Source organism: Euprymna scolopes, chromosome 5, assembly GCF_053919585.1.
Source record: "Euprymna scolopes isolate OS-2025 chromosome 5, ASM5391958v1, whole genome shotgun sequence".
In the NCBI taxonomy this organism is placed as follows: domain Eukaryota; kingdom Metazoa; phylum Mollusca; class Cephalopoda; order Sepiida; family Sepiolidae; genus Euprymna; species Euprymna scolopes.
Genome location: NC_136486.1, coordinates 81,335,102 through 81,353,574, shown reverse-complemented (window position 1 = coordinate 81,353,574; position 18,473 = coordinate 81,335,102). Strand labels below are relative to the sequence as shown.

At 21.7% G+C, this 18,473-nt stretch overlaps 1 protein-coding gene across 6 annotated transcripts in view; it reads right to left on the bottom strand.

Annotated features, from left to right (window-relative positions):
- The window catches only part of LOC145276888 (serine/threonine-protein kinase ULK3-like), a 169,661-nt gene that overhangs the window by 39,053 nt on the left and 112,135 nt on the right, over window positions 1-18,473 (bottom strand). Inside the window, exon 11 of one of the 6 annotated variants that reach the window (XR_013868048.1) lies at window positions 4,000-4,168. The exons of the other annotated variants lie outside the window; for them this stretch is intronic. The gene's annotated coding sequence lies outside the window, so the exon portion shown is untranslated. The remainder of the gene's footprint in view (window positions 1-3,999; window positions 4,169-18,473) is intronic. 6 annotated transcript variants of the gene reach the window in all.

Genomic DNA, 18,473 nt, shown 5'->3' with positions numbered 1-18,473 from the left:
TGATAAGCAGTGTAGAAATGAAGAAACAAAAGATGGAGGTAAATAATTTTGAACTACTTCAACAACAGTGGCTCATGAACTACCTTTACAACTCACTCTCCCAAACATGCATGAAACTATATAATTAAGCTCCATTTTGTGGTTACTTTAACAACTAGTGGTAATCCTCCAGTTAAATAAATTCACCAAGAAGAGCTTACTCTTGATCTATTAAGAAAAACGTATCAACTTACATAAAAAAAATACTCTTATTACTACTACATTTACATAGATGACTTTAAAGACAGTAACAGAACTGGGTGTGGAACAGTTCACAATAATAAGATTAACAAATGAGAAGCCTCAAAACTTGTGTTAATAAATTTGGTACTAAATATTATCGCCACAAAATTCTTCATTCATTCAGATTTCTTACATTCTATGAATAATAGAAATTTCGATAATCATTAAAATCTTAAACTCAACTTCATAAATCATAGCAAAAAAGTGATATCGTCTTGAAACTAAACAACAAAAACTCTAATATACTATACTAGAATGTAAAACAAACTCAATCAAATGATGACAAAGGAATAAAAATAATGTGAAACAAAGTGAAAGTTTTAGCAAGCAAATATGTTTTACAACAAATCATGTACCAAATGTCAGATTCCTGATTTTGACTTATTTAAAACTAGCAAGACCCGTTAACCGTTGTTGCCTGGTGGAAGCATACACCATCACGTGAAAACTTAAAGTACAGCTGTTGTTGTTGTTGTTGCCCAACCCTGATCACCTCATGTTCAGAATTGCTTTTGGAATGGACTCCCTATGTTAAGAACGGCTTTCAGAATAGACACCCCTTTTTGTGAGTGGGGGTGAGGTTTTGAAAAAATTTACCCAAAATGTAACCTTGATAATTGCTGTTAGGATTCCCATGCGCAAATACTTTGAACCAACAAAAAAATTTGGTGGTTGCAGTGTCTAAGGTAAAAATTTATATTTAAAAAAAAAAAATAACAATTGAGTAAATGCAAACATGTAACAAATAAGTGTTCTAATATGCTAAATAAGTTTTTAACCTACATGCGTAAAATATTGGGTTCAGGGTATGTTTATTTTTTGGTAGGGGGGGGGGGGAACTGTGCAGAGAAGGTGTTATATATTGTAAAATATTTGTATCCATCAAATATAAATAATATTTTCTGAATCGGCACAGAGGGGAAACCTACAAAATTCGTCATTTTTTGAGGAAAGTTTGAAGTTGGAGGTAAGGTAAAAAATGATCTTTTCTTAAAAAAAAAGTAAAACTCATGTAAACACAAACATGCAAAGGAGTTGTATAAGTAAGGATATCGCATACATGCAGCAAATATGGGGTTCAGGGTATGGTATTTTTTTTGGGAGGTGGGTGTAAATGTAGCACTGTTTGATGTTAAAAAAAACTAAAAATGGTCAATGTCATGTTTCTTTCCAACTCCCCCCAAAATTTTAAAATGATGACTTTTGCAGGTTTTTGGGGTGCTGTAAACAAATATCACATTTAAATTTGGGACAGATAAGTAGTTTTCATGATATGAAGAAATGACTTTTTCCAAAAGTGGGAGATCACTTTCCTATGTAAATTTAATGTAAAATGAACACCCACTTTCTGGCCACCTAGTAATTTCTTCATATCATGAAAACAAATTAAACTTTGATTTGTTTTCTAGCGCATTTGAAAACCGGTGCTGTTTTATAATTTGTTATTGTTCTGTCTTTTACTAAGAGATTCATTCAGTAGAAAGAAAACATCGCCACTTGGAAAGCATAAAAGGTAAACACACAAGGAAAGTCTCGCATTTGTAGAATAAATATATAGCATACATACAAAAAATATAGGGTTCAGGGATTGGTAAAAAAAATTGGGGGAGGGGGAGGTAGAACTGATGGCGTTATAAAAAAAAAACTATAAATATTTAAAAATAGAATGGCCCGTAATCAAGTAAAATAGAATGAAAAAAAAAAAAAATTGCCGCTCAGAAAGTGTAAAAGGTAAATACGGTCAAATGTAAATGTAATATATTTTGTTTTCAGGGTATCTTTTTGTGTGGGTGTGGTTGTTTTGAATAGTTAATGTGTACATATGTAAGTGGTAATGTATCAGTAGTAAAAATTCTGATAATGGGAGTTTGATATGGTTGTATTTGGATTAATTTATTTTTTAATAGTAGCATCATGTACAAAGTTGCGGAGTCTGAGTCGGAGGTTTTAGCTGGAATTGGAGTCAGATTTCTAAGAGTACTAGAAGTCAGAGTCAGAATTTTTTATCCAGCTCCGACTCCTTGTATTTTTTACATGGTTTTCCTTTTTGCTTTTACCAGTTGCGCAATTTAGCAGTTTTCGTATGGTTTTGCTTTTATTTTTGGATATATCATATTTTGTACTGTACTGCAATGCTTTCACTTCATCAAGGTATTTTGGTTCATCGGATTACTGCAAATCCTGTCTGGACAGCCGTTTTCGTTTTGGTTGTGACATCACACAGAATCAATGAAAATTCTGTCTTTGAGTGAGATCACTGTGAATTACAATCAGATAACAATCAGATTGTAATTTGAAAGTTATCCAGTTCCTGGATCAAATGGAATTTGGCCATAGGATTAGTCTGGAATCAATCCAGAATTACAATCTTATCCCCCCCAAAAAAAAATGGGCCTAAATAAGAAGCAACCTGTGCTTCTATAGCACTTTATAGCTTTTTCCTGTGATCCTTTTTCCACAAAGGCAACATTATCTTTCAAAAAATTTCTTCGCTGTATATGTGTCTTTACTCCTCTCTCTTCTGATGAGAAGCATTTGGCTTCGAAATGACATGGCCTAAAGAAATTTCCCTATCCCTAAATATTGTATTTCTTTTTGAACTGATAGCATAAAATTTTCTTGTGAATATTTATCCCTTTGTTATCTTTACTTATTCTATAAAACCTTGTTCTAAATGAATCAATGTGAAAATTTTATTCATTAATCCTAGTATTAACATCAAAACGATTTATGCTTACTTAATTCTAGAATAAAAATATTATTTACCTTCTTGCCAGGAGAGTAAACGCAAGGTTAGGTGTGGTTTTAAAAAATCATCGCACTAGGTTAAGCATATTCTAGTCTACAAAATATGCCTGAGCAGCCTCATCAGTATTCCTTGGTTGGAGTGCCTGAAGCAATAAACTAATCTCTTTTCAAAGAGAACATAAAGCCTGTAGAATAGGTATGTAGCAACAATACCGATTACAGATGACCACAGCAACAGCAACAGCTCACAGTTTATGATTCTAATCTGTGTTTGCTTTCTAAGCATGGTGCTGATTGGTGCAAACATTCCACTTCCTTTTTGGCTTGACCAATCAGAGGCCATCTGTCAGGCAGCTGTATAAATTTGAAACTAAGATTACCTATGATGAATCAAGGTTTTCAAGCAGTTTCAATTAACAATTATATTTTTTTAAATTGATTCTCTTATAAATTCCAAGCACATTTCGTTCTTGATGGCTATTCCTTCATTGATAATCAGTTGTATTTATGACCTTTGAAATTTTTATTTATGTTTATGTTTTTATGGAAATCGTTCCAGACAAAGCATGAAGCCACTTAATGTAAGAATCTAAAAAGAGAATACTTCAAAGTCAAAATCTTGCCAATGATAAGTGTAAGATGGAAAAGATTCTGACTCAGAATTACTTTTTATTACTTGTAACGCTCAATTAATGTCAAATGAAGATTATATGAAAAAAGGGGAGGTAATTCTACTAAAACAAATTTGTCTGGACTAAAATTGTAAACTTTTAGGCAACTTTATATAAAATTTCTAAAAAACAACGATTTTTTCAGTGCGTCTAATTAAACGATCTTTAAAGTTAAATGCTCATCCAACCATAAAAGATGGCAAGCTAATTTTTTTATATTAGTACTCACCATACCAACCCACAACTTTCCCTGCATAAAAGTTTTTGATTTTCCAGAAAAAGTTAAAAATTAACCTACCCTACTGAGCACGTGATAGAAGTTGATAAAATGGTTGCCACACAGTCTACTTTTTCTTTTTTAGCCAGGATACCAAAGCCAGCTAACTCATTCTGTGGCCCTTCTTCCAACCTTAATCTTCTCTCTTGAGGTGTAACCCTCCGCTCTCATCGCGTCAGGTCATCCAACCCTGGGGTTTGACAAAAAGCACAGCATTTTAGACTAACATGTCTACAGCCACACATACATGGACTTACTATAATACACACGCACACATACCTACAGTGCCATGACTACAGCAACAGTACATCTTCATATATGAATACTTTTCCCTTTCTTACAAACACAACATTCATTCTTTCTTCATATAAGAACATTTTTCTTTTCCAACTAATGAACTTTTTAATCTTTTGTCTTCATCCATACTCGCTGACTTATTACTAATACTCTTTTCCAGTCTTCTTTTATTAACACACTAGCCCGGGTGTTTGGATGTGCGTGTTGAGCAACAAAAACAAAAAAATAATAATTAGTAGGCAGACAGGCTCAAACCTGTACTACGTAAGAGGAAAAGAACATGAAAAATACAAACTAAAAAACAATGTAAGGTCTTTGCTGTTGTGTCAATCACAAAACCAATCAAAAAGAGGAGATGCCTTTCAAAAATATTGGTGAAAAATGCGACTCCTCCCTGTAGAAAAGTGCCCAGTTAAGGGTGAAAATTAATGTTTTTAGCCAATTTTTCGATATTTGTCATCCGAAGGGTCGAGATTTAAAACGATACCAACCTCGTGAAAATTTGTCGCCTGTCGAAAGTTTTAGGCAGACATACATGTATACATACATACATGCATTTAAACAGGCAGGTGAGGTTTATATAAAAGGTGGCAGTAATGACTGAGACATTAATGACTCTTAAGTTTTCTGCAATTGTTAGTATACCTTGTAAATCTAGCCCCATTTAATTTTATATTTTAAATTTACACAATAGAAAGTCAATACATATGAAAATATGAGAAGTGTATCTTCCATTGAAAACTAGCATGGGTGCTCAGCGTTGCCTGGGTATTTGTCGGTATAAAAGAAAAAAGTTTTGGGAGGCAGGGAGGCACAAACCTTCGCCTGAAGGCGAAGGTGAAAAAACAAGTGTGAGAAAACCTGCCATCTTACTGCTTGGCCACGACAGGACAGGAACTAAAAAGCATTTTAATTCAACGATTAAAAAGTTAAGTGACAGGTGCGTAAAAGGTCAAACATCACGCGATAAGGGAAACTTAACTTTGGCTACAAGCCAGTTTCCTCCAAGATGTTAGGGAAAACCAGCTCCCCATAAAAAAGGGGAAGTATCCAAATGAATAGCAATGGTCTGATATGATGGGTTTTGGCTGCATTGATCAAAGCTAATTGCTTTTTTAGACCTCCCGGCACAAGTACCAGGTACATGCCTTTGTTCGGATTCAGTTTCGCTTATATACAGAAAAGCCAAATAAACATGCGGAGACTAATAAATACTGCGAAAATAGCGTGTAAAAGTTGCTCAAATAAAAGATACACACAATCTCCTTTTGTAAATCGGAGATATTATAATCTAGGTAGTATATAAAAAGTTCTAAGAAATTTGTTGTTTTACAAAGGAATTTAACCTACTTGTCTAATTCTGTAATTGATATTTTTATTATGCATTCTTTCTAAGAATGTGAATAGTTTTCAGCCAAATTTGTATTTATTAAATATTTTAACAGCATCAACAATTTAACTAGACATTCTATTGAAACCTATTTTTTTTTAAGACTTATCTACGGGGTTCAATCCCTGCTTATTCTGATATCATTTTCATTTAACTAATTCCCTATTTTTTTACTTAAATGAAAAGGGGACAGCCCTTATCATGTAACACAGGTGCACTTCCTAGTATTGAACAGAACAGCAGTCTGAAGGAACAAAATCACTTATATTATAATTCTATGATATCTCGTAACTTACAGTTTTGAAATACCAAATATATATATATATATATATATATATATATATATATATATATATATATATATATAGTAATATATGATATAACTTACTGTTTTGAAATACCATATATGTAGCAATATATGATATAACTTACTATTTTGAAATACCATATATATAGTAATATATGATATAACTTACTATTTTGAAATACCATATATATAGTAATATATGATATAACTTACTATTTTGAAATACCATATATATAGCAATATATGATATAACTTACTATTTTGAAATACCATATATATAGCAATATATGATATAACTTACTATTTTGAAATACCATATATATAGCAATATATGATATAACTTACTATTTTGAAATACCATATATATATGGTAATCTCCAAACAACCACAATTTTTTACTCATTTGCATATTTATGTTATAAAGGATTTATAATAAATTAATATTCTATAGTATACATTTATAGGTATTTCTGCACTTATTTTACTGTTTTTCCATATCCGGCTGGATGGTGTAAATCACTGGAATATATTGAGTATGTTCAGATAATAAAAAACCAATTAGCCAAACATGTGCACTCAGCCAATGGAGAAGTGCTTGGCCAAATGTGTGCGACACCTAATAAATTGGATGAAAAAAAAAATATTTTAATCGCACTAAAAATTTCATTGAATTTTTTATTCACATTCCAATTTTCTCTGAGATAACAAATTTTCTCCATGTTCAAAGAAAAAAACAACTTTTATTCCTGTCAACAACATGAGTCCAGCTATCTGGAAGTTATCCTGCAGTTGACAGAAAAAAATTACTGCATTCTGCCAAGAAAACCATCTAATTGGCAGCGTGCTGAGATGCATGTAAATGCAACCTTAAGAGATGCACAAATGCAAGTGACGGTTCTGGTTGCAGGTGCAATAATGGGTAATGCAGACATTGTTTGCATTATGGCATGTTTTTCCATCAATCCCATCTCCAGATTGCTACCATGACATGGCAATCCATAAGAACCTATGGCAAGAATGTGGTATTGGGTTGAATTACACTCTCACCAACAAGAAAAACTTCCTGAGGACATTTGTCAGGACTATTTCCTCAAGAATCCTCAGCAGATTGAAGGCCCAGGATACATGGTCAAAATCGATGAGTCGGTATTTAATAGAAGGAAATATAATGTCAGAAGGCTTCTCAAATTGTCTTAGGTCCTTGGAGGATACGACCCCACCAAGAATAAAGGTTTCCTGGTCACAGTTCCTAACCATAGCACCAAAATCTTTCTTCCCATAATAAAAATATATATATTCTGCTGGGGACCACAATAGTATCTGATTGCTGGAAAGCCTATAGTAAAGTAGGATCAGAAGGGTTCCAACACCTAACAGCGAACCTAAGCCTTAATTTCATGGACCCTACAACTAAGGTGAACCTTTGAGGTTAATAGGCTGAGAACTTACCGCCACACTGGCAGAGAAGTGAGAATGTTTGAAATAAAATCATTAAAAAGTGATGTGACAGGTGCATGCTAAATAAGGTCAAACATGACGCCAAAGGAAATGAAGAGTACTTAACGTTTATAAACACACAATTATGGGGATGGAGAAAAAAAAAGAACATAAAAAAGAAATGTTATTTGATAGAATTTATGTAGAGAAAAGAATTTTGAAGAAAAAGTCCTTTTGTCTCCCTCAGTCATATCACTGAAAACTACGCAGTTAGGGAACTTTCTTCTTTCACTTTCTCAAAACCTTCTCAGCCCACTTTGCCTACATCAGCTGCTTTCCTTCAATTAATAGAAAATATCCCCTAGAAAATAATCTGTCCTCATATAAAAGGTTACAACAAAAATATTAAAAAGGTAATTCTTCCTTAAAACAAACAAAAAAAAAACATTCATTCATTTATCAAAGAAAAAATAGAACAAAAAATGTTCGGACGAAAAAAAAAGACAAAACTTTATGATAGGTTGATTTTATTATTTTTGTTTATTGTACTTCCTTAGTATACTCGCTTAGTATATTTCAAGCCAAACTCACAGAAAAACGGTAAAATAAGTACAGAAGTACCTATTCCTAATTTTCATTGCCAAATTTTCTTATATATATATATGAAATAGTTTTGCTGATAGTAATATATAAATATATAACTATCAATGTATGTGTGTGTTCCCTATAGAAAGAACGATTAGAAAATCTAAAGTGTATTCTTATGTAGAATTAACAGAAGATAATAGAAATGTTCTCAAATCTTTACATACTCTATGAAGGCATACCCCCATAAATTTCAAATAGTTTTATGAAATTTTCAGAAGACAATGAAAGTGGTTCCAAATGTCTAAGCACCCTCCTAACCTAAGAGAGCTATAGGGACCAAACATCCCTTAAAACTTCAAATATAACCTATGTTAATGAAATTTATATCATATGTATTCAATTTTCTGGGAAGAGAATGTTAAGTCATCCCAAATCTCTATGTTATCCTCTATGTACCAAATATCTATGTGCACTTGCCTCTAAGTTACCCATAAAACTTCAAATACGTGTATTGGACCTTTGTCATGAGTCAACTTACCAAATAGCAGAATTGTTTAGTTAGGAAAGTCCCAAACTGAAAACATCAAGTAGGCTGTTTTAATTTCTCTCCCCACTTATTGAAATTAAAGAATCGTTTTTTTTTTCTTTTCTTTAATATAATAAGACGTAAGTGGAGAATTTTGGTATATTTATTACATAACACCTATTCCTCTCTATGTGACCCTTTCTCTGTCTTTTTATTACTCTCTGCATATCTATATCTACATATATATCTCTACTTATATATAAAAGACACTTTGTCAGTGTGTGTGTGTGTGTGTGTGTATGTAAGTCAGTACTCTATAGACTCCAAGATGGCTGAGCTGATTTTTTAAAATTTTATACAAATGTACTTTATGTGTCTGGGAGTGTTCTTAGATAGGGTTTGTAGCAGAATGCCTTCAATAAGTACCAAAAATTGATAATTGAAAAAATTTGATTAAGGAAGAAATAGTCAGATTTCAACTAAAGTTAACGCTAACATCATAAGTGAATTTTGAATGTTTCTGTTTAGAGCACAATTCAACCATGATACTTGACTTTTACATTTTAAACTTTAATTCAAACCAAAATAATTTTATAAAATCAACTTTAGGTTCCCCACAGTGCAATGTAAACTACAATGAACTGTGTACTAAGTCACTGTGGAGAGGCATGTGAAGTTTCCTCTTGGTGCATACTGGCGAGTCCTTAACTAGAGCAGGTAACCAATTGATTTGATTGAAAAATGGACGATTTCACAGATTTCAATGACAATAAAAGTATTGGAAGCGTGGAACATTCATTTATCCTCATTCACATCTTCCTGCTAGTTCTTTATATTCTACATATAAAACTCAATGTCTGAGTGTATGTGTATTCGTGAGTCCCCTATAGCAAAAATCGTTAGAGAATTTACATAAAATCTAAAAGATAATTCTTATCTAAAATTAAAATGTAAATAAAGTGTTACCAAATCTAAATCCCTAATGGGGTATCCTCTCATAGCCCTTAAACTTCAAATATATTTTATTTTCATGAAATTTTATAGAGAAGAAAATAAATAAGGTCTTGAATTTTGTTGTGGTGGTAGTTTTCAAATAATTGGATTCCTCAGCTTATTTACTTTTTCTGAGAAATTAATAATTTTTCTATTTATTAACAATTAATAATTTTTCTATTTATTAACAATTAATAATATTTCTATTTATTAACAATTAATAATATTTCTATTTATTAACAATTAATAATTTTTCTATTTATTAACAATTAATAATTTTTCTATTTATTAACAATTAATAATCTTCCTATTTATTAACAATACTTTTTCTATTTATTAACAATTAATAATTTTTCTATTTATTAACAATTAATAATTTTCCTATTTATTAACAATTAATAATTTTCCTATTTATTAACAATAATTTTTCTATTTATTAACAATTAATCATTTTCCTATTTATTAACAATTAATAATTTTCTTATTTATAAACAATTAATAATTTTCCTATTTATTAACAATTAATAATTTTTCTATTTATTAACAATTAATAATTTTTCTATTTATTAACAATTAATAATTTTCCTATTTCTTAACAATTAATAATTTTCCTATTTATTAACAATAATTTTTCAATTTATTAACGATTAATAATTTTTCAATTTATTAACAATTAATAATTTTTCTATTTATTTACAATTAATAATTTTCCTATTTATAAACAATTAATAATTTTCCTATTTATTAACAATTAATAATTTTTCTATTTATTAACAATTAATAATTTTCCTATTTATTAACAATAATTTTCCTATTTATTAACAATTAATAATTTTCCTATTTATTAACAATTAATAATTTTCCTATTTATTAACAATTAATAATTTTTCTATTTATTTACAATTAATAATTTTTCTATTTATTAACAATTAATAATTTTTACATTAATTAACAATTTATAATTTTCCTATTTATTAACAATTAATAATTTTTCTATTTATTAACAATTAATAATTTTTCCAATTATTAATAATTAATAATTTTTCTATTTATTAACAATTAATAATTTTTCTATTTATTAACAATTAATAATTTTCCTATTTATTAACAATTAATAATTTTCATATTTATTAACAATTCGTAATTTTTCCAATTATTAACAATTAATAATTTTTCAATTTATTAACAATTAATAATTTTTCTATTTATTAACAATTAATAATTTTCCTATTTATTAACAATAATTTTCCTATTTATTAACAATTAATAATTTTTCAATTTATTAACAATTAATAATTTTCCTATTTATTAAAAATTAATAATTTTCCTATTTATTAACAATTAATTATTTTCTATTTATTAACAATTAATAATTTTCCTATTTATTAACAATTAATAATTTTCCTATTTATTAACAATTAATAATTTTCCTATTTATTAACAATACTTTTTCTATTTATTAACAATTAATAATTTTTCTATTTATTAACAATTAATAATTTTCCTATTTATTAACAATTAATAATTTTCCTATTTATTAACAATAATTTTTCTATTTATTAACAATTAATCATTTTCCTATTTATTAACAATTAATAATTTTCTTATTTATAAACAATTAATAATTTTCCTATTTATTAACAATTAATAATGTTTCTATTTATTAACAATTAATAATTTTTCTATTTATTAACAATTAATAATTTTCCTATTTATTAACAATTAATAATTTTCCTATTTATTAACAATAATTTTTCAATTTCTTAACAATTAATAATTTTTCAATTTATTAACAATTAATAATTTTTCAATTTATTAACAATTACTAATTTTTCTATTTATTTACAATTAATAATTTTCCTATTTATTAACAATTAATAATTTTTCAATTTATTAAAAATTAATAATTTTCCTATTTATTAACAATTAATAATTTTTCTATTTATTAACAATTAATAATTTTCCTATTTATAAACAATTAATAATTTTCGTATTTATTAACAATTAATAATTTTTCTATTAATTAATAATCAATAATTTTCCTATTTATTAACAATAATTTTTCTATTTATTAACAATTAATAATTTTCCTATTTATTAACAATTAATAATTTTCCTATTTATTAACAATTAATAATTTTCCTATTTATTAACAATTAATAATTTTTCCAATTATTAATAATTAATAATTTTTCTATTTATTAACAATTAATAATTTTTCTATTTATTAACAATTAATAATTTTCCTATTTATTAACAATTAATAATTTTCATATTTATTAACAATTCATAATTTTTCCAATTATAAACAATTAATAATTTTTCTATTTATTAACAATTAATAATTTTCCTATTTATTAACAATTAATAATTTTTCAATTTATTAACAATTAATAATTTTTCTATTTATTAACAATTAATAATTTTTCTATTTATTAACAATTAATAATTTTCCTATTTATTAACAATTAATAATTTTTCTATTTATTGACAATTAATAATTTTCCTATTTATTAACAATTAATAATTTTCCTATTTATTAACAATTAATAATTTTCCTATTTATTAACCATAATTTTTCTATTTATTAACAATTAATAATTTTTCAATTTATTAACAATTAATAATTTTTCTATTTATTTACAATTCATAATTTTCCTATTTATTAACAATTAATAATTTTTCTATTAATTAACAATAATTTTCCTATTTATTAACAATTAATAATTTTTCAATTTATTAACAATTAATAATTTTTCTATTTATTTACAATTAATAATTTTTCTATTTATTAACAATTAATAATTTTCCTATTTATTAACAATAATTTTCCTATTTATTAACAATTAACAATTTTTCAATTTATTAATAATTAATAATTTTCCTATTTATTAAAAATTAATAATTTTCCTATTTATTAACAATTAATAATTTTCTGTTTATTAACAATTAATAATTTTCGTATTTATTAACAATTAATAATTTTCCTATTTATTAACAATTAATAATTTTCCTATTTATTAACAATTAATAATTTTTCTATTTATTAACAATTAATAATTTTCCTATTTATTAACAATTAATAATTTTCCTATTTATTAACAATAATTTTTCTATTTATTAACAATTAATAATTTTCCTATTTATTAACAATTAATAATTTTCCTATTTATTAACAATTAATAATTTTTCTATATATTAAAAATTAATAATTTTCCTATTTATTAACAATAATTTTTCTATTTATTAACAATTAATAATTTTCCTATTTATTAACAATTAATAATTTTTCTATTTATTAACAATTAATAATTTTTCTATTTATTTACAATTAATAATTTTTCTATTTATTAACAATTAATAATTTTCCTATTTATTAACAATAATTTTTCAATTTCTTAACAATTAATAATTTTTCAATTTATTAAAATTAATAATTTTTCAATTTATTAACAATTAATAATTTTTCTATTTATTTACAATCAATAATTTTCCTATTTATTAACAATTAATAATTTTTCAATTTATTAACAATTAATAATTTTTCTATTTATTTACAATTAATAATTTTTCTATTTATTAACAATTAATAATTTTACTATTTATTAACAATAATTTTCCTATTTATTAACAATTAATAATTTTCCTATTTATAAACAATTAATAATTTTCCTATTTATTAACAATTAATAATTTTTCTATTTATTAACAATTAATAATTTTCCTATTTATTAACAATAATTTTTTATTTATTAACAATTAATAATTTTCCTATTTATTAACAATTAATAATTTTCCTATTTATTAACAATTAATAATTTTCCTATTTATTAACAATTAATAATTTTTCTATTTATTTACAATTAATAATTCTTCTATTTATTAACAATTAATAATTTTTCAATTTATTAACAATTAATAATTTTCCTATTTATTAACAATTAATAATTTTTCTATTTATTAACAATTAATAATTTTTCCAATTATTAATAATTAATCATTTTTCTATTTATTAACAATTAATAATTTTTCTATTAATTAACAATTAATAATTTTCCTATTTATTAACAATTAATAATTTTCATATTTATTAACAATTAATAATTTTTCCAATTATTAACAATTAATAATTTTTCCAATTATTAACAATTAATAATTTTTCTATTTATTAACAATTAATAATTTTCCTATTTATTAACAATTAATAATTTTTCAATTTATTAACAATTAATAATTTTTCTATTTATTAACAATTAATAATTTTTCTATTTATTAACAATTAATAATTTTCCTATTTATTAACAATTAATAATTTTTCTATTTATTAACCATAATTTTTCTATTTATTAACAATTAATAATTTTTCAATTTATTAACAATTAATAATTTTTCTATTTATTTACAATTAATAATTTTTCTATTTATAAACAATTAATAATTTTACTATTTATTAACAATAATTTTCCTATTTATTAACAATTAATAATTTTTCAATTTATTAACAATTAATAATTTTACTATTTATTAACAATAATTTTCTATTTATTAACAATTAATAATTTTCCTATTTATTAACAATTAATAATTTTCCTAATTATTAACAATTAATAATTTTCCTATTTATTAACAATAATTTTTCTATTAACAATTAATAATTTTCCTATTTATTAACAATTAATAATTTTCCTCTTTATTAACAATTAATAATTTTCCTATTTATTAACAATAATTTTTCTATTTATTAACAATTAATAATTTTCCTATTTATTAACAATTAATAATTTTTCTATTTATTAACAATTAATAATTTTCCTATTTATTAACAATTAATAATTTTCCTATTTATTAACAATAATTTTTCAATTTCTTAACAATTAATAATTTTTCAATTTCTTAACAATTAATAATTTTTCTATTTATTAACAATTAATAATTTTTCAATTTATTAACAATTAATAATGTTTCTATTTATTTACAATCAATAATTTTCCTATTTATTAACAATTAATAATTTTTCAATTTATTAACAATTAATAATTTTTCTATTTATTTACAATTAATAATTTTTCTATTTATTAACAATTAATAATTTTACTATTTATTAACAATAATTTTCCTATTTATTAACAATTAATAATTTTCCTATTTATAAACAATTAATAATTTTCCTATTTATTAACAATTAATAATTTTTCTATTTATTAACAATTAATAATTTTCCTATTTATTAACAATAATTTTTCTATTTATTAACAATTAATAATTTTCCTATTTATTAACAATTAATAATTTTCCTATTTATTAACAATTAATAATTTTCCTATTTATTAACAATTAATAATTTTCCTATTTATTAACAATTAATAATTTTTCTATTTATTTACAATTAATAATTCTTCTATTTATTAACAATTAATAATTTTTCAATTTATTAACAATTAATAATTTTCCTAATTATTAACAATTATTAATTTTTCTATTTATTAACAATTAATAATTTTTCCAATTATTAATAATTAATCATTTTTCTATTTATTAACAATTAATAATTTTTCTATTAATTAACAATTAATAATTTTCCTATTTATTAACAATTAATAATTTTCATATTTATTAACAATTAATAATTTTTCCAATTATTAACAATTAATAATTTTTCTATTTATTAACAATTAATAATTTTCCTATTTATTAACAATTAATAATTTTTCTATTTATTAACAATTAATAATTTTCCTATTTATTAACAATTAATAATTTTTCAATTTATTAACAATTAATAATTTTTCTATTTATTAACAATTAATAATTTTTCTATTTATTAACAATTAATAATTTTCCTATTTATTAACAATTAATAATTTTTCTATTTATTAACCATAATTTTTCTATTTATTAACAATTAATAATTTTTCAATTTATTAACAATTAATAATTTTTCTATTTATTTACAATTAATAATTTTCCTATTTATTAACAATTAATAATTTTACTATTTATTAACAATAATTTTCCTATTTATTAACAATTAATAATTTTTCAATTTATTAACAATTAATAATTTTCCTATTTATTAAAAATTAATAATTTTCCTATTTATTAACAATTAATAATTTTCTATTTATTAACAATTAATAATTTTCCTATTTATTAACAATTAATAATTTTCCTTATTATTAACAATTAATAATTTTCCTATTTATTAACAATAATTTTTCTATTAACAATTAATAATTTTCCTATTTATTAACAATTAATAATTTTCCTCTTTATTAACAATTAATAATTTTCCTATTTATTAACAATAATTTTTCTATTTATTAACAATTAATAATTTTCCTATTTATTAACAATTAATAATTTTCTTATTTATAAACAATTAATAATTTTCCTATTTATTAACAATTAATAATTTTTCTATTTATTAACAATTAATAATTTTCCTATTTATTAACAATTAATAATTTTCCTATTTTTTAACAATAATTTTTCAATTTCTTAACAATTAATAATTTTTCAATTTATTAACAATTAATAATTTTTCAATTTATTAACAATTAATAATTTTTCTATTTATTTACAATTAATAATTTTCCTATTTATTAACAATTAATAATTTTTCAATTTATTAAAAATTAATAATTTTCCTATTTATTAACAATTAATAATTTTTCTATTTATTAACAATTAATAATTTTCCTATTTATAAACAATTAATAATTTTCGTATTTATTAACAATTAATAATTTTTCTATTAATTAATAATCAATAATTTTCCTATTTATTAACAATAATTTTTCTATTTATTAACAATTAATAATTTTCCTATTTATTAACAATTAATAATTTTCCTATTTATTAACAATTAATAATTTTCCTATTTATTAACAATTAATAATTTTTCCAATTATTAATAATTAATAATTTTTCTATTTATTAACAATAAATAATTTTCTATTTATTAACAATTAATAATTTTACTATTTATTAACAATTAATAATTTTCCTAATTATTAACAATTAATAATTTTCCTATTTATTAACAATAATTTTTCTATTAACAATTAATAATTTTCCTATTTATTAACAATTAATAATTTTCCTCTTTATTAACAATTAATAATTTTCCTATTTATTAACAATAATTTTTCTATTTATTAACAATTAATAATTTTCCTATTTATTAACAATTAATAATTTTCTTATTTATAAACAATTAATAATTTTCCTATTTATTAACAATTAATAATTTTTCTATTTATTAACAATTAATAATTTTCCTATTTATTAACAATTAATAATTTTCCTATTTATTAACAATAATTTTTCAATTTCTTAACAATTAATAATTTTTCAATTTATTAACAATTAATAATTTTTCAATTTATTAACAATTAATAATTTTTCTATTTATTTACAATTAATAATTTTCCTATTTATTAACAATTAATAATTTTTCAATTTATTAAAAATTAATAATTTTCCTATTTATTAACAATTAATAATTTTTCTATTTATTAACAATTAATAATTTTCCTATTTATAAACAATTAATAATTTTCGTATTTATTAACAATTAATAATTTTTCTATTAATTAATAATCAATAATTTTCCTATTTATTAACAATAATTTTTCTATTTATTAACAATTAATAATTTTCCTATTTATTAACAATTAATAATTTTCCTATTTATTAACAATTAATAATTTTCCTATTTATTAACAATTAATAATTTTTCCAATTATTAATAATTAATAATTTTTCTATTTATTAACAATTAATAATTTTTCTATTTATTAACAATTAATAATTTTCCTATTTATTAACAATTAATAATTTTCATATTTATTAACAATTCATAATTTTTCCAATTATAAACAATTAATAATTTTTCTATTTATTAACAATTAATAATTTTCCTATTTATTAACAATTAATAATTTTTCAATTTATTAACAATTAATAATTTTTCTATTTATTAACAATTAATAATTTTTCTATTTATTAACAATTAATAATTTTCCTATTTATTAACAATTAATAATTTTTCTATTTATTGACAATTAATAATTTTCCTATTTATTAACAATTAATAATTTTCCTATTTATTAACAATTAATAATTTTTCTATTTATTACCAATTAATAATGTTCCTATTTATTAACAATTAATCATTTTCCTATTTATTAACCATAATTTTTCTATTTATTAACAATTAATAATTTTTCAATTTATTAACAATTAATAATTTTTCTATTTATTTACAATTAATAATTTTCCTATTTATTAACAATTAATAATTTTTCTATTTATTAACAATAATTTTCCTATTTATTAACAATTAATAATTTTTCAATTTATTAACAATTAATAATTTTTCTATTTATTTACAATTAATAATTTTTCTATTTATTAACAATTAATAATTTTCCTATTTATTAACAATAATTTTCCTATTTATTAACAATTAACAATTTTTCAATTTATTAATAATTATTAATTTTCCTATTTATTAAAAATTAATAATTTTCCTATTTATTAACAATTAATAATTTTCTGTTTATTAACAATTAATAATTTTCCTATTTATTAACAATTAATAATTTTCCTATTTATTAACAATTAATAATTTTCCTATTTATTAACAATTAATAATTTTTCTATTTATTAACAATTAATAATTTTCCTATTTATTAACAATTAATAATTTTCCTATTTATTAACAATAATTTTTCTATTTATTAACAATTAATAATTTTCCTATTTATTAACAATTAATAATTTTCCTATTTATTAACAATTAATAATTTTTCTATATATTAACAATTAATAATTTTCCTATTTATTAACAATAATTTTTCTATTTATTAACAATTAATAATTTTCCTATTTATTAACAATTAATAATTTTCTTATTTATAAACAATTAATAATTTTCCTATTTATTAACAATT